Raw genomic sequence first — 17,710 nt, 5'->3', positions numbered from 1 at the left:
AGGGGACAGGGGACAGGGGACAGGGGAGAGAGAGAAGAGGGAGAGAGAGAGAGAGGGAGAAGGAGAGCGAGGGGTGCAAAATCTCCTGTAAGCCATGTTAAGCATGAGGGAGAATTGGAACTATCCTTCTAGAGGTTGCTATTCTCGGGGCAGGGAGACAAACATGTCTAAACTGTTTTACAATCACCGCAGAGGTCCCCTGGAATACAGGAATGCAATTTCACAGGCCACTTTAGTTATGGAGCTGGTTCACCCTCCTTTTTGTCTGAGCTGGTTACCCCAGATCTCTTCTGAGTACTGAATCCTTTACCTGGGCCCAGGCTGTCTCAGCTTTCCCAGGATTTTCTGATCTCCAAAGCCATTTTAGCCAGTCTCATTTAGCATGGTTTAAAGCGGGGGGTCAGCCAAATATAGCCTGAAGGTCAAATCTGACCCAGGGCCTGTCAGGAGGCAAGCTAAGAATGATTTTTACGTTGTATTATAAAATATAAAACCCTTTCTTAGTCCTTGGGCTGTATGAGAACAGACAGTGAGCTACAGTTTGCTGACTTTTGATTTAGAAGAAAAAGTACTGGACTAGGAATTAGAGGACATGGGTGTAAATCCCAACTCTGCCACTTCTATCTTTGTGACCCTAGGCAAACCACTTCACTTACCCACGCTTTAGTTTCCTCATGTGTAAAATAACCAATATGAATCTACATCCTAGTTCTTCTAAATCAATTTATCAAAAATGCTCCATTTTCTGTCTGCTCCATCTGAGGCCACTTTGGATCAGTGACAGGGGCAATAGGCAACCCCTACCCAATGCATCTCTGTAGGATATGGTGACTGAGGAATTTCCCACCATGCAAAAAGTTTGATCCTAGATAGTTGCAGGATTGGTAAATCTTAGCTAGGGAGGATGGGTTAGTTCTTCATTCAAGCCTTCAGTCAAAACCTGTGTCAAACTGTTTTCCTGGGCACCAATCCCTCCATCTAATTTGCACCTCTCTCTCCTTCTCTCAGTGTTCTGCCCCTGCAGGTTTCTCTCTGTCACTACTATTCCCATGCTCAAAGGAATTCCTAAGGTCCCACAAAGCTCTAGGATCAAGTACAAAATACACCACAGGAGTTTACGCTTGATGAGGAACGGGAATGGACAAGAGAAGCATGGAGTTGGAATTTTCCGTTTGATTCCTTCCCTTTTCAGATTCCCCATCCAATGAATATTATCTATCCTAGGTTTGGTCAATTGACAAACCAAACACAGAATTCAAATTTCAATTTAACAAATATTCATTTCACACCTACTGTGTGCTCAGTGCCTGAAAGTGACCTTCATCTATAGCTAGAAATGCTATTCTACAACGCTTATACAGTGGAGTGTTTCTTCCATCAAGCAATTAAAGTTTCTAACACTTTTTATCCTTTGAAAGAGCTGGGATTCTTGATTCCCTGCTCTTCAAAGTACTAACTTTATATAATTTTAAAGCAGACTCTGACAAACTTCAAGGTCTCTGCTTTGGTCCAGCTCCATTTGAGACTGGGAATTTAAAAATTGCATGCTTATCAAACACTACCTAATTCACCATGCCTGGTAAGGTGTGGTTAGTCCTTGACAGAGATGAAGCTATGTATTTGAGTCAACTATAAGAATTTTACCAGTCAAAGAATTGGAAATTGAGGGGATGCCCATCAACTGGGAAATGGCTGAACAAGTTATAGTATATGAATGTAATGGAAATACTATTGTGCTATAAGAAATGATGAGCAAGCAGACTTCAGAAAAACCTGGAAAGGCTTGTATGGACTGATGCTGAGTGAAGCATAACCACGAGAATATTGTACAAAGTAACAGCCATGTTGTTTGATGACTGACTTTGATAGACTTAGCTCTTCTCAGCAATGCAAGGATCTAAGACATCTCCAAAAGTCTCATGACAGAAATTGCTATCCACATCCAGAGAAAACTGTAGAGCTTGAATGCAGATTGAAGCATACTATTTGCTCTTTTTTATGTTTTGTCTTGTTTCTTCTTTCTTGTGGTTCCTTCTATTGGTTCTAATTCTTTTTTACAACTTGACTAATACGAAAATATGTTTAATAGGAATGTATAGTACAGCCCATATCAGATTGCATGCCATCTTGAGGAGGGAGGCAGGGAGGGAGGGGGAGAAAATTTAAAACTCAAAAGCTTATGGAAGTGATTGTTGAAAACTAAAAACAAATTAATTAAAAAAATAAAATAAAGTCCTACCTTCTGCAAAAAAATAGATTTTTTGCCAGTATGATCTGCTGAAAAGAAGCATCCACTCCATTTCACAGAGGGTGAAACTGAAGCCCAGAGAGGGGCAATAATGTATTATTGTTTAAAAAGCACCACATTAGGTAAGGAGACATCCTGACTCTACCATGAACTAGCTGTCTGACTGTGCAAGTAGCTATACCTTTTCTGACCCTCAGTAAAATTGTGGAAGTGGTGGTATAAGTGAGATAATTTATAAGGTCCTTTATAGCTCTAACATGTTATGATCTATCATCTAGACAGGTCCTTGCCTATGCTGGAACTTGACCTATGACATCATACATGATACTCTATCAACTGTAACTTTGCTTTGGCTGTCCTTGGCAATGCCTGGAATGCTTTCTCCTTATCTTCACCTATCGGGATCCTTGATTTCTCTCAAGACTAAAGGACCACCTTCTGTAGGAGGTATTTCTTAGGACCCTTAGCTGCTAGTATCTTTCCTTCCCCTCAGATTACCTTGTATGATTTGCATATGTATGTACAAACATACATTTGTATATAAATGCATACTAGAATGTACACTCTTTGAGTGCAGGGAGATTGTTTTGTTTTTGCATCCCCAGCACTTAGCATAGTACCTGACACGTAGTATGTACTTAATAGATGCTTGTTGATTGAATGTGGCTCTAAGTCATCATGGTGGGAGTATGAGGAGGGAGGTTCATCCTGGTTAGACTACTTTGATGTGGGTAGCCAGTGAGGACTTCCTGAGACCTGAGGAATAGGGGCTCAGAGCCCTTTGGAATAGGGAAGGAATACCTGAGAAACAAACCTAGAAAAAAGTAGGAAGCTAGGCTACCAAGGTTTTTACCCTTTTAGCAAGAAAGCTCTACCTGTGAGTTTGCTAGAGCCAGGCAGAAGCAACCTAACCTGTGTATTTGAGTGTGAACATGAATAATAACTGTGGTTTGGGGCTAAGTGTGCTTCAGATTTCATGTGTGAGTATGTGTCAAGAGCATAAAACCATAGGATTTAGAGTTAGAAAGGGTTTTAAAAATGTCCAATCTTCATTCTCAAGATGGAGAAACTAAGGTTCCGAGAGGAGGAATTGACTTGTTCAAAGTTCAATTCAGTGGAATCCAACAAGCATTTATTAAGCACCTATAGGGCACACAGATAAGTAAATACAAAATAGACAGAAGGTAAATATCCTTCATATTTAATCAGTATCCAAGCTCCAGAACATCTCAGTTGCATACTACTCTCTACTCACCCAGTTACCACCCTGCTTCACATCCTTATCACCACTTACCTTGGCTTAGTATAATAGCCACTTAATTAGTCTCCTGGCCTCTAGTTTCTCACCTTTCTAATCCAGATTCCACACAATTGCCAAATTGATCCATCTGTAAATACTTATATATATGGTCATGCCACTCCTGCTCAATAAACTTCCTAGGATAAAATATAGTTTTTGGGCATTGATAATCCTTCACAATCTGGCTCATTTCACTAGTCCCCTTCAACCACAATATGGTCTAGGCCAAGGGTGGGGAACCTTTGGCCTTGAGGCCACATGTGTCCCTCTAGTTCCTTGATCCAAACTTCACAGAACAAATCCCCTTAATAAAATATTTGTTATGTAAAACTTGGACTCAGTCAAAATACCGCATCCAAGGACCTATAAGGTCACATGTGGGCTTGAGGCCATAGGTTCCCCACCCCTGGTAGCCAAACTGACCTATTTGCTGTTCCCCATGTGAGACATTCCATTACCCTTCCCTCTCCCTCTTTGTCCTTTTTCACAGGTTGTCCCCTCTGATCAAAACGCTCTTCTTCCTCATCTTCTCACTTTTTGGAATCCCTGGCTCCTTTCAAGGTTCAGTTTAAATGCTTTCTTCTCAGTTTAAATGTCAGGCCTTTCCTGATAAGAAAATTTAGATAGAATGCTGTGTATAGAGAAGAACAAATAGGCCAGTTTGGCCATAATGTAGGATGCAAATGAAGAAATAGGGAATCAGTTCTAATCAGTTTCTAAACTGATTTAGAAACATAGGTTAGAGCCAGATTGAGAAGAAGGTTTTTAAACACCCAAAGGAGTAATACGTATTTTATACTAAAGGTGGCAGAAAGCCACTAAAGCTTCTTGATTAGGAGGATGATGGAATCAGACCTATGCTTTAGGAATATCAGTTTGGCAGCTATGTAAAGGATGGACTGGAGAAAAGAGAGACTGGAGGTGAGGGAGACCAGTGAGGAAACTATTACAATGGTGCAGGTAAGAGGTGATGAGGGTTGAAATTAGAATGGTTGTCCTGTGATTGGAGAAAAGGGGATAAATGTGAGAAATACGAAGGCAGAAGCAGTAAGTCGACAACTCTTGAGGAGTGAGGAAAGTAAAGAAAGAATGAAGAATTACTCTGAGATTGTGAGCTGGGTGACTGGAAAGATGGTATTGTCCTTGATGGAAACAGGGAAGTTAAGAAGAGGGGATGGATTTGTGGGGAATGAATATGAAGCAGGTAGGTGGTACAATGGATAGAGCAGTGGACTTGGAATAAGGAAGACCTGCATTCAAATCCCACCTCTGCTGTGTGACTCTGGGTGAGTCACTTAATCTTTGTTTGTCTCAGTTTCCCCATCTGCAAAGCGGGGATATCGATCACACCTACCTCCCAATGTCGTTATGAGGATAAAATACGTTAATATTTGTAAAGTGCTTTCCAAACCTCCATTATCAAAACTAAGCTACTGGAAGCCTAGTCTGAGTTAGGCCTGGCCTATTACACTACTTCATCAAACTCTCTATTGCAAGTTCCATGAGTTTCCACATTCCCATCATGTTTCTTTGCTCTCATCATTGTTTAGTGCATAGAATTCCTAACTGTGGGTACCTCTCACTCTTGTCCAGGCTCTGTGTCCCTTGCCTCTTTTGTGATGTTAACATCTCAATATGTAGTTCCTTATAGAAGTTATGTGGCAGCCCAGGCCTTTCTTCAGATCATTCTGCAGCCCAGTCTCTCTCCTACCTCTGTAGTCTCCATGTTCCCTCTTACATCCAGAAGGTATAAATTCCAGCTATTATTATTTTGGATATGTTGAATTTGATAAATCTATGGGACAATCCAGTAGAACTATCAAGAAGGAGTTGGTTACATAGGATTGAAGCTCACGAGAGAGAGAGTAAGGCTATATACATAGATCTGGGAGTCATCTACCTAGTGATAATAACTAAGTTGGATGGGAGCTCATGGGACTAGATCATCCAGAGAGGATTTAGAGACAGAAGAGAATTCAGGAAAGAGTTTTGGGGGATATCCAAGGTTATGGGGGCAAGGTATGGATGAGATCCAGCAAAGAAGATTAAGAAAACATGGTCAGACAGGTAGGAGGAAAGCCAAGAGAAAGCGGTGTCACAAAAATCCAGGAGGAGATGTCAACTATGTCAACAGTGTCAATGTTGCAGAGAGGGAAAGAAGAACCAAGAGGAAGTCATTATAGTTAACAATTAAAAGATAAATGGTAACCTTGGTATTGGAACCTAGGAGCTTTGATCAAATCCAAAACTCTGCTGCATCAAGTTGCCTCTTAAAAAGGGGTGGTTTGGTAGAATGTCAGGAATGCCAGACTTGGGGTCAGGACACTCAGATTTAAATCCAAGTTTTGCCATTTCCTAGCTGTGTCACCTTGGGTAAATATTTAACCTCATGGAACCTCAGTTTCTACATCTATAAAATGGTGATAATAATACTTACCCTACTGACTGCATAAAGTTGTTACAAGGAAAGTACTTTGTAAATTTTAAAGTGTTATATAGAAAGATGAGTTTTAATATGTCAGGTGAGATTATGTGCAAGTGTATGTGTGGGTGATTTTCTGTATCTTAACACATGTCCTTTTGAGAATGTGTGTCTGAGCCTATCTTGATTTGAGCCTCTGTATATGTCAACATGCATGTGTGATCATGCATGTTGATGTTATGATTATGTTATATCTTTGAAGCTTACTAGCTGTGGGATCTTGGAGAAATCACTTAATCTCTTTCTGCCTCCGTTTCTCCAACTGTAAAACAGAGATAATATACCACTTATCTCAAAGGTTTGTTGGTAGGATCAAATGAGATAATAATGAAGTGCTTAGTACAGTACCTGGCACATAGTAAATATATAATAAATGCTTCTTCCTTCCCCCCTTTCTCTGTGTAAGTGTGTATATATCAATGTGAGAATGTCAGTGATTATTTTCTCTTCTCTGTGCTTCCTGAATCCTACTGGTCTTTTCAGGGTTAATAAATTGGCCCCAGTCTTGAAAAACACCCACTAGTGACTGTGTTCTAGGTTCTGCTTTTAAGCATAATTCTCAAAAGACAAAAAAAATAGGCAGACAGACCCCAGGCTCTCTTGCCTCCTCCATCTCTGTTGCAAAGCCTGGGAAGAAATGACTGGTTTGCACCTGGGGATTAGAATGACAATCCATGCTGGGCTCCTTGGCCAGAAATATGCAAATAGTCTCCTTATGTCAGGCCTGAGGCAGCTTGCAGAGTAGTAATGCCAAGACTCCACCTCCCTGTCCCTCACTGACTGTGATCAAGTGTCAGGAAACAAAAGCTAATCAGTCCTTGGATCTAAATCCCACAGTTCAGAGTCAAGTTGTTAGTCATGTGAGTTATTTACTGAACAGCCTAGGTAACTGACTGATTCATTAGTCAATGTAGTGTGCCTATACATATAGAATGTGGATTTTTGGGCAACATATTTGAATATGAAACAGGAGACTTGGTTATCCCTCCTGGCTCTGACATCCATTCCCTCAGTATGTGATCTTGGGTAAATCATTTACTTCTCTTCTCTGGGCCTTAGTTTTTTCCCACTTGTAAAATGAAGTATCAAGATATTAGGAGACACCCTATTTTCCAGAGCTAAGGCCCAGCAAGCAAGCTATGCCCTGAGCTTAGCATAACAACAATCCTTTGTGCTCACCCTCTAGATGATCTCACTCTTGGGCAAAAACACATAATTATTGTATTGCTTTGACCAGTACCAAATGTTCTCTGAACTTGGAAGCACCAGATAAATTTGGACAAGAACCTATGTTTCAGTCATAAAGCCCTACTAATGAATCAAATTTGTCTCATTGTTGCTGTTATCCCTTATTGTTAGGGCTACAGCTCACTGTGTAGCCATTGGTATAAGTATTGAGATCTCCCCACAGTGCCCTGGGTCCACTCCCAATTAAGGGTGGGGCCCTGGCACACATGTCTAATTTCCTTCTTTTCTTGCAAGCCATTTCCCTCAGTTTAAAATTAAACTTCTCTTTGATTCCTGATTCTCCTATCTCTAGCCTGCTCTGTTGGGTTCTAGCATCCATAGGTTACAGGCTGGTTCAGTCTGATTGACATTGATTGGTGTCAGAAGTGGTATTGGACATGGAACTGGCATCATTGAACTCTGGCACCAGTGGGAACAGACTAGGAAACACCAGAGATTTATTTCTTCAGAGTCCAACCATCCTCGTCTAGTGAGTCCTGTGCACTTCTCCCTGCTCCAATGCCAGAGTATCGCCTTGGTTGAACTCACTGTTCTTTGGGAGGAAAACTCCAGGGCTCCTCGAGTGACCTGATTTGTCTTATATCATTCTGGTAAGAATAACCTTTCTTAAATTGCACAGTTCTGTTAATTTGTCCCTCTGCATGCCTCTGTTTTTTTTTTTTTAATTGCATGCCTCTGTAAAATTGTAACTGTGTGCCTCTTGTTCCTCTGTTGTTTCTTAGGCTTAGGCAGTTGGGGTTAAGTGACTTGCCCAGAGTCACACAGCTAGTAAGTGTCAAGTGTCTGGTCTGAGGCTGGATTTGAACTCAGGTCCTCCTGACTTCAGGGCTGGTGCTCTATCCACTGCACCACCTAGCTGCCCCCTCTGTTGTTTCTTAAGCTGCATGCCTCTGTAAAGTTGAAACTGCGCGCCTCAGTAACTGTGTCCCTCTGTTAAACACCAGTAAAGCGAAGACTGTAACTGCACACTTTGTTAAAACTTTCTGTATCTTGTATCTATTTTGATATTTTGTCTGTGTTTGTGTCTTTGTAAAATGTAAAATGTCTGTGTCCTGTTTGTGTTGTGAGCTGGATTCTGTTACCTTGAAAGATTTAAAACTCAGTGCACCAGAAAAACTTGTAAAGACTATAGCCAAAGAGTTTAGAGCACTGGAAAAGATTAATTAACTTTCATACTTGAAGCAATTGTCTCAGTTAGCAGGACTAACTCTCACTTCAGCAGTAAACACAACTAACTCTTACTGCAATTTACTATTATTTGAGTTTTGGTTACAAGGATGGTTGTCTGAATTGTCATGAAGCCAATAGTAGAAAATGACATGTGCTGCAGTCTAGAAACTGCTAAAGGTGGATGTCTGTGCCTGGTAAAAGTTTTGGGGACAACCTTGGCATGGCCTAAGATAGGATCCTCCTGACTCCGTTTCTCTACTGTGATAATTCTTTTCTGAAAAGGAAATTTCACCATCTGGTTAATCCCGAACCTTGTGTTTTAACATGTTGTGACTACATGATTGGCTGTCAGATATGACTCATACCTGGAATCAAACAGAGGTAAGGGAGTTTTCCCCTCTGTTATGATACATGACATTGCTATAACTATGTCCCTCTTTTTCCTTTTATAGCAAATTTCTATAATAAAGAAGTTTTACAAGTACAATACTAAATCTATTAAATAATAGATTGATATTAGGACATTTCTGAGTTACTATAATAGGATGAAAGTATGACCAACTTACAATTTTAACCTGTATTTGTGGTCAAATTATAATATAGGGATGATATCTTCCTAAGGGGGAAATGATTAGACAAGGTAATAAGATAAAGATGTAATAGGTTTTACCTTATTATTTTGTTTGAAACTAATCCTGTGTTTAGCATGTTTCACATAATATAACATAACATTTAGCATGTTTAGCATAACCCTGTGTTTAGCATGTTATGCTACCAAAAACTCAGATCCAAAGACTGATGCAAGGAGTTTTCTCTAAGGGCCCCTACCAGGTCTTTCTGACTACTCCTCCAGCTGTAAAATTTGTGGTGTGTACTCCTGGATCATCTGAAGAAAGCCCCTGCTCCTGAGTGGATGGTAGAACTCTCTAGAGACTTCAAGATTCATCTAGTATGGACCCAGAAGCAGCTGACATCCAGATGTCCCAAGATTCTGGATGAGGGCTGAGTATGGTGCCCTAGTTTTTTCTCCTCTTCTCTTTTGTTATGTGCCTAATCCCCAAGGCCTTGATTCAAATGTGTGCTGGCATTTTCTCCCTCTACATTCTTGTCCCTTCCTCCCCACCCCCACCCCCCATCCCCCATCCTTCGCTGCTTGCAAGCAAACAATGGCTAGCAATGATACCTGGGACACACTTAACTGACCCCCTGGGATAAAAATGCTTGTCCTAGCCCAACTGGCCTCTTGTGGCATCTTGGCTTATATCTGCCTCTCCTTTATTGACCAGAAGGGTAGGGGTTTTTTCAGACCCCTTCCCTTTGGCCAAAAGGGGGAAATGTCAAGATATTAGGAGACACCTTGTTTTCCAGAGCTAAGGCCCAGCAAGCAAGCTGTGCTCTGTGCTTGGCATAACAACAATCCTTTGTGCTCACCCTCTAGATGATCTCACCCTCTGGCAAAAACACATAATTATTATATTGCTTTGACCAATAACAATTATTATCAGAGCTTGGACAAGCGTCAGACAAGTTTGAACAAGTACCCATGTTCCAGTCATGAAGCCCTGCTGTGACTCAAATTTGGCTCATTGTTGCTGTTATCTCTCATCATTAGGACTACAGATCACTGTGTAGCCATTAGTATAAGTATTGAGATCTCCCCACAGTGCCTCGAATCTCCCCATTAGGGATGGGGTCTTGGCACAGGTGTCTAATCTCCCTTCTTGCTTGCAAGCCATTTCCCTCACTTTGAAATTAAACTTCTCTTTGATTCCTGACTCTCCTGTCTCTAACCTGCTCTGTTTGGTTCCAGTCATCCACAGGTTAGAGGTCAGTTTGGTCTAGTTGACAGAAGGTATTGGACTAAAGTACTTCTCGGGCCTAATACTATTTGTTCTTTCTCCTCAGCCTGAGGAATTCATTCACCTTTGACTAATCCCTTTCCTCCATCCATTATATCCACTTAGTAATCAAGTCTCTCTCCTATCACAGTATCTTTTGATACCATAACTTCCTCTCTTTTTCTACACATAGCCAATACTCTAGCATCACATTACCTTTTGCTTGGGGTATCACAATAGCCTCCTGCCTAGTCTCCCCACTCCCAGTCTCTCTCCCTTTAATTCATCAGTACACAAGCCATCAGATTCATCATTCTAAATACTATATACATTGAAGAATGTAATTAATCTCCCCCTTTGTTAACAGGATTCTTAGGGCACCTTTCAGGTATAAGAGGGAACGTGGAAACCACAGAGGCAAGGGAGACCGGGCCTGCACAAAAGTGAGAGGTACCCACAATTAGCAACCATATGCACTAAGGAATGATGGGGGCAAATAAACATGATGGGAATGTGGAAACTCATGGAAACTCATTCCACTGTTGGTAATAGAGTTTGATGGAGTAGTATAATATGCCAAGCCTAACTCAGGCTAGGCTTCTGGTAGCTTAGGTTGGATATTGGAATCAAAGAAACTTTCATAAATCATTAACTAGTTAACAAAGGGAAGTTTGCTTAAAGGATACCAAAGCATGGATATAGCACTTGCTTTGGGTGGATTTGTGTCCCTACCAGCAGAGTATGGTGACTTGACATTAAGTCTAAGCCCCAAGTCCACATCAGCTGGCCTCTTTTATGACCTTAGGTGATCATGAAGCCCTACAAATAGCCTTAGTCTTTTCAGCTAATCAAGTCTCAGAAACATTTTTAATCTCTTTAAAGGAAAGATTAGTCTAAACTGCATGGAAAAAATAGTCCATTCTCCATTGGACTACGGGGATTTTAGTAGATAGTATTTCTCCTACTCCAGGCAGAGAATCATATCCACTGAGGAGCAACTCTTAGAGCTGCATAGGACCTTAAAATTACCTTTTGTTGTTATTGTTTAGTCGTTCTGGTCACATCTGACTCTTTGTGACCCCATTTGGGTCACACTAGAGTGGTTTGCCATTTCCTTCTCCAACTACTCATTTTACAGATGAGGAAACTGAGGCAAACAAAGTTATGTGACTTACACAGGGTCATATAGCTAGTAAGCATCTGAGGCTGGATTTGAATGCAGGTCTTCCTGACTCCAGGCCTGGGACTCTATCCCTTGTACCACCAACCTGCCAGCAAAATCACCTAGTCTAACTCATTCATTCTAAAGATAAGAAAACTAAGGTTTAGAGAGGAGGGACTGACTTTTTCAAAGTTCAATTCAATGGATTCAATGAGAATTTATCAAGCACTCATGGGGCACACAGATAAGAAAATATGAAATAGATAGAAAGTAAACATCTCCCACATTCAATCAGTATCTGGGCTCCACAACATCTCAGTACATGTCACTTTTCTACTCACCAAGTCACCACCCTACTTCAGATCCTTATCATCTTTCACCTTGGCTTATTATAATAGCCACTAAATTATTCTCATTGCCTCTAGTTTCCCACCTTTCCAATCTATCTTCCACACAACTGACAGATTGATAATCTGTAAACATGTAAGACCATATCACTCTTGCTCAATAAACTCCCTAGGACCAAACAGAAATTTTTTCTTTGGCATTGATAATAAAATTATCTCTTCACTAGCACTATGAATCATTTGGTTTATGTAGGATGGGGTGGTAAGGGGGATACTTGAATTCCTTCCCCATGGGGAATGTGAAATAGCTAAACAGCTAACATTTATATGATGCTTTAAATTTTGCAAAGTGCTTTATATAATTTATCTAATTTAATCTGAACAATAACCCTGTTAGGTAGGTGCTATTATTATGCCCATTTTACATTTGAGAAACTGAGGCCCAGAAAAGTTAAGTTACTTTCCCAGGATCACACAATTAATAAGTATGGAGTGGGAACCAAGTATTTCTGACTCTTTGTGCAGTATTCTATCTGCTATACCATGCTTAGGTCTGAGTCCTTTTTTGTATTTTTGTTGCATTGAAAATAACAAAATGTTGGTTGGTTGTTTTCCTTCATTCTCAAAGAGGACCAAAATGACATCACTATGCTAGAATCAAGTTTCAATGTGTCAGATTGTGGCTGATCAAACCAATACAAGCTCGGAATGCTCTACCACAGATTGGGCACAAATAGTCCATGTGAACATTTGGGGTGGATTCTCTAAATTTGTCCTTCCTGTGTTTTCTTTGAACTGTTCCAATTCTGCTTTGCTTATAGAGCACAACACCTTCTCTGATATAGGCACACCATGCTGAGCAGTCTTGTGCTAGTGTCTCCCATGTCACACAATTGTCTCCAGAGTTCTTAAGAGAGACCTTGAGAGTGTCCTTATATTGCTTCTTTTGATCACCATGTGAATGCTTGCCCTGTGTGAGTTCTACATAACATAGTCTTTTTGGCAAGTATATGTTTTACATGTGAACAACATAGCCAGCCCATCAGAGTTTCACTCTCTGAAGTAGAGTCTGAATGCTTGGCAGTTTAGTTTGAGAAAGGACCTCAGTGTCTGGTATCTTATCTTGCCAAGTGATCTTTAGAAACTTCCTAAGACAATTCAAATGGAAGTGATTCAGTTTCCTGGCATGGCACTGGTATACTGTCCAGGTTTTACAGGCATACAACAATGAGGTCAGCAGAATGGCTCTGTAGACCTTCAGTGTGGTAGTCAATCTAATACCTCTTCTCTCCCATACTTTCCTTTGGAGCCTCCCAAATGCTGATACCTCTGGCAATGTGTGTGTCAACCTCATTATCAATGTGCACATCCCTGGAGAGTACACTACCAAGGTAAGTGAATTTATCCACAGCGTTCAAAACTTCTCCCTTTGCTGTAACCCATGGTTCCACATATGGATAGTGTGGTGGTGGCTGACAGAGCACCTGCATTTTCTTGGTGTGAATTGTTAGGCCAAAATTAGCACAAGTAGCAGAGAATAAATCCATACTTTGTTGCATCTCAGCTTCAGAGCCTACATTGAGTTCAGTCATGTGCAAAGGGAAAATCATGCACCAACACTCCACTTTGTTCTTGTAGCCTTTTCAAGTTGAAAAATTTATCATCAATACAGTAGTTGACCTTAATGCTGTGTTCATCCTCATTGAAAGCATTTGACAACATAGATGAAAACATCAGTATTGTTAGCCTGAGTGCTTGCATGGGAACTGAGGGCTCGTTGGGGGAAAGCAAAATGAATCAAATATACTCAGGATTCCCTGAGTTGGGAAACAGGCTAGAAAGATTTTGTTAAAAGATTTCCTGTTTTCTTGGATAATGTCTTTGGAGGCCTGTGAATTTGATGTCTTGGAAGAGATCCTCATTGCCCTAACGTGATTATGTCTCTTATTATGGCTATACTTAGGAGATTCTGTAGTTAGTTCTGTGCTATTGAACATTTTTGTCAGTGATTTTGATAAAGGCGCAGAGGGTATGCTCATCAAATTTGCAGCTGACAGCTTTGTGCTGGAGAAGAAATAGAGTGGCAGATCAACAGAATAGACTAGGTATACAATATATGGAAGCAAATAAGCACAAAGACTAATATTTGATAAAAAAAAGACCTCAGCTATTGGGGTGAGAACTCACTATTTGACAAAAACTGCTAGGAAAACTGGAAAGTTGTCTGGTAGAAAGAAATTAGGCATAGACCAACTTTTCAGACTATATACCAAGCTAAGCTCAAAATGAGGAAATGATTTAGATGCAAAGGGTGATATAAACAAATTAGAGGAGCATGGAAGAAATTATCTGTGAGATCTATGGATAGGGGAAGAATTCATGACCAAGAGGGGCAGTGAGGTGGTGCAGTGGATAGAGCACCAGCACTGGAGTCAGGAGGGCCTCAGTTCAAATCCGTCCTCAGACACATGATACTCACTAGCTATGTGACCCTGGGCCAGTCACTTAACCCTGATTGTCTCACCAAAAAAAATTCATGACCAAGAAAGAAATAGAAATATATATAGGAGGTAAAATGGACTGTTCTGATTATATAAAATTGAAAAGTTTTTATACAAACCAATGCAGCCAAAATTAGAATAAAAGTAGAAAACTGGAAAAAATTGCAAGTTTCTCTGATAAAGGTCTTATTTCTCAAATATATAAAGAACTGAGCCAAATTTATGAAAAATAGGAACCTTTTTCCAACTGATAAATGTTCAAAAGATATGAACAGGTAGTTTTCACAGGAAGAAATAAAAGTTATTTTGATTTGATTATCAACACCATAATCAAATGAAAAATGCTCTAAATAACTAATAATTAGGGTAATGCAAATTAAAACAACTCTGAGATACTACCTCACACCCATCAAATTGTCTAAGATGACAGAAAAGGAAAATTGACAAATGCTGGAGGGGAGATGGGAAAATAGATACACTAATCTACTATTGGAGGAGCTGTGAATTAGTCCAACCATTCTGGGAAACAATTTGAAACTATGCACAAAAGGCCATAAAACTGTGCATACTCTTTGTTCCAGCAATACCCCTACTAGGTCTATCCTCAAGGAGTTCAAAGAAAGGAGAAAAGGAGTTGTATGTACAAAAATATTTATAGCAGCTCTCTATGTGTTGACAAAGAATTGGAAACTGAGGGGATACTCATCAATTGACTGCATAAGTTATGACATATGATGTGATGGAATGCTACTGTGCTATAAGAAATGATAAAGGGGATGGTTTCAGAAAAACCTAGGAAGACTTACATAAACTGATACAAAGTGGAGTAATCAGAATCATAAGAATAATCTATACTATAGATGAGGACATGTTGTTAGACAATAGGTATCCTGAAAAACATTTAGATGTTTTAGTGGATTGCAAGATCAATATGAACTATCAGTGTGATGGGTCAGCCAAGAAAAGCTAATGAAATATTAGACTCCATTAAGAGAGGCATGACTTCTAGCAGTAGAGAAGTGACAGTTCCACTGTATCCTGCTCTCATCAGACTTCATCTTGGAGTATAGTGGTCAGTTCTGAATACCAAAGTTTAATAAGGATATTGATAAGTTGGAGAGCACCCTGAGGAAAGCAACCAGGATAGTAAAGGGCCTTGAGTTCATGTTATATGAGGGGGCAATTGAAGAAAATGAGGATATTCAGCCTGGAGAAGAGAAGACTTAGGGGGACATGATAGCTGTCTTCGAGCAATTAAAGAACCATCATATGAAGACAAGATTCTCTCTGGATCCAAAGGGCAGAACTCAGAGCAATGGGTAGAAGTTGCAAAGAAGAATATTTAGGCTGCATGGAAGGAGAAACTTCCTAACAATTAGAATTGTCTAAAAGTGGAATGGGCAGTCTCTGGGCTGGGGTGGTGGAAGAAGGGGTGGTTTCATACATCTTAGTGATGTTCAAGTAAAATCTGGACAACCATTTCTCAGATATGCTATAGTGGGAAATCCTTTACTGCATGGGTTAGCCTGACCATGAGGTTCCTTACAACTGTCAAATTCTATGATTCTCTGTTTGCCTGGAAAGGAATTCTTCTAATCATTGATGGAACATACCACAAAGATGATGTAGGAGTAACAAGTCTCTGATGCAGAGACTTACTAGTACTTACTAGAGAGATCTGGGGGACTACTGTTGACATTCTATATACCTTGAAGATGGAAACCATTCCCTCTTTTAGTGTTGGAATGTTTCTGGACTCTGAATAATCAATTTAATAGTAAGTGGAGCTGAGAGTACAGAAGACATTCATGCTAAGTTCATAACTACTTTTCAACGGGAGGGAGAGAAACTTTGTATAGAGCCTGGAGAGACCCCTGAAGAGAGCCATGGTCCAAGGTGCAGGGGCTATGGAATGATCCAAGTATTTAATAGGACTCTCTAGATGTCACTGTGGTAGCTATAGCTTCTTAGCAGTAGCTGTACCAGGCTACTCAGATTTAGTTGATTAAAGAAGTAGTCATGGTACATGAAGAGAGGAGTGAACTAGGACTGACAGACCTCACAAGAGAAGTTTGAATTAGGCCTGCTATTTGTAAGACCATAATTCAGTGTCATTCTTTAGAGTCAGGCTGATTTGGGAATGGTACTGAAAGAATATATCTAAAGAGGCAAGGTGTCATGCCAATACAATTATGGACAAGATGGGCATGTTTGTTCTTTTCAAAGGAAAAATACAGCATTGGTCTTTCAGAAACTGAAGTCTGTTGGACTGCTGCTGGGAAGTGGTTTAGAGGTAAGGTGAGGGGAGAGACAGGTCACCCTAGGCTTCTTAGAAATAAACCCCTACCTAATCCAGAATTTCTTCCTAGGTTTATTCCGCTTGTACGTGTAAGACCCCAAAGTAAAGATGTGGATTCTATGCTGGATAATAGATCACAGGTTACAATTATATTATTCTCATTTTGCAAATAAAACTGAGCTACATACTTCTATGATCTGTGAAGGGGCCAGACCTCTGGGGTCCAAGTGAATAAAAAAAACCTACTTATATGAGGAGTATATTGCAGCATGCTTGGAGATGATGAGGTAATAATAAGTATCAGCAAAGTGTAATTCATTGATGACCAAGCAACAGGGACTCTGCTCATATGCTTATATCCTGGAGGTTGTGCTTCCTGCCCCAGACCAACCATTCAACTGTCCCAATTCCTCCCTGAGTCTCCAGACACTCTAGGGTTTTATGGCTATCCAATCCCACTTCATGGTACTCTTCCTACCAGGGCGGTGTAGATGGCATCATCTCCCCAACCTGCAAGTCACTTGACCTTGGTACCCATGGCCACAAGGTTTCCTTGGATCAACATGTACTTCTTCTCTTCCTGCCACCCCATTATAAATTCAGTTCTACCTCTCCTCAGTTCCTAGCCTTCTCTGCTATCTATTTCCACTGCCCCTCTGTACTCCTCCTCTGTTGAGCAGCATTGTAAAATGCTGTATTTAGAGTTAGAGGAATTGAGTTTCAAATCCTGACTCTGCCATTTATCAGCTGTGTGATCCTTGATGAATCACTTTACCTCTCTGTTCCTCAATTTTCTTATCTACAAAATTAGGAGGGTAGCCTAGATATCCCCTAATATCTCTTTCAGTTCCAAATTCTATGATCTTAGATCTCTTTCTCTAAAATTTCTTTCTGTCTTCTGGTGCTTGTTGAAAAGCCTTCTCCTAAAGGCACCACATCACTTGGCATCTCATTCAAAGCTGGCAGTTCCTTCTCTTACTCTCCATAACACACAAGTCTAGGAAACTCTGTTCTCTAATTTTACTTTTTAGACCCTCCCTCAGTTACCATGACCTAGCAACCACTTTTAAAGTTCTATCCATTTTGTCTAGGACCCTGTTGCCGTCATTTATGGG

The sequence above is a fragment of the Vombatus ursinus genome, unplaced genomic scaffold (assembly GCF_900497805.2).
Source record: "Vombatus ursinus unplaced genomic scaffold, bare-nosed wombat genome assembly UNPS02014793.1, whole genome shotgun sequence".
NCBI classification, from domain to species: domain Eukaryota; kingdom Metazoa; phylum Chordata; class Mammalia; order Diprotodontia; family Vombatidae; genus Vombatus; species Vombatus ursinus.
The sequence above is the reverse complement of the archived record's forward strand: the minus strand, read 5'-3'. Positions refer to the sequence as shown.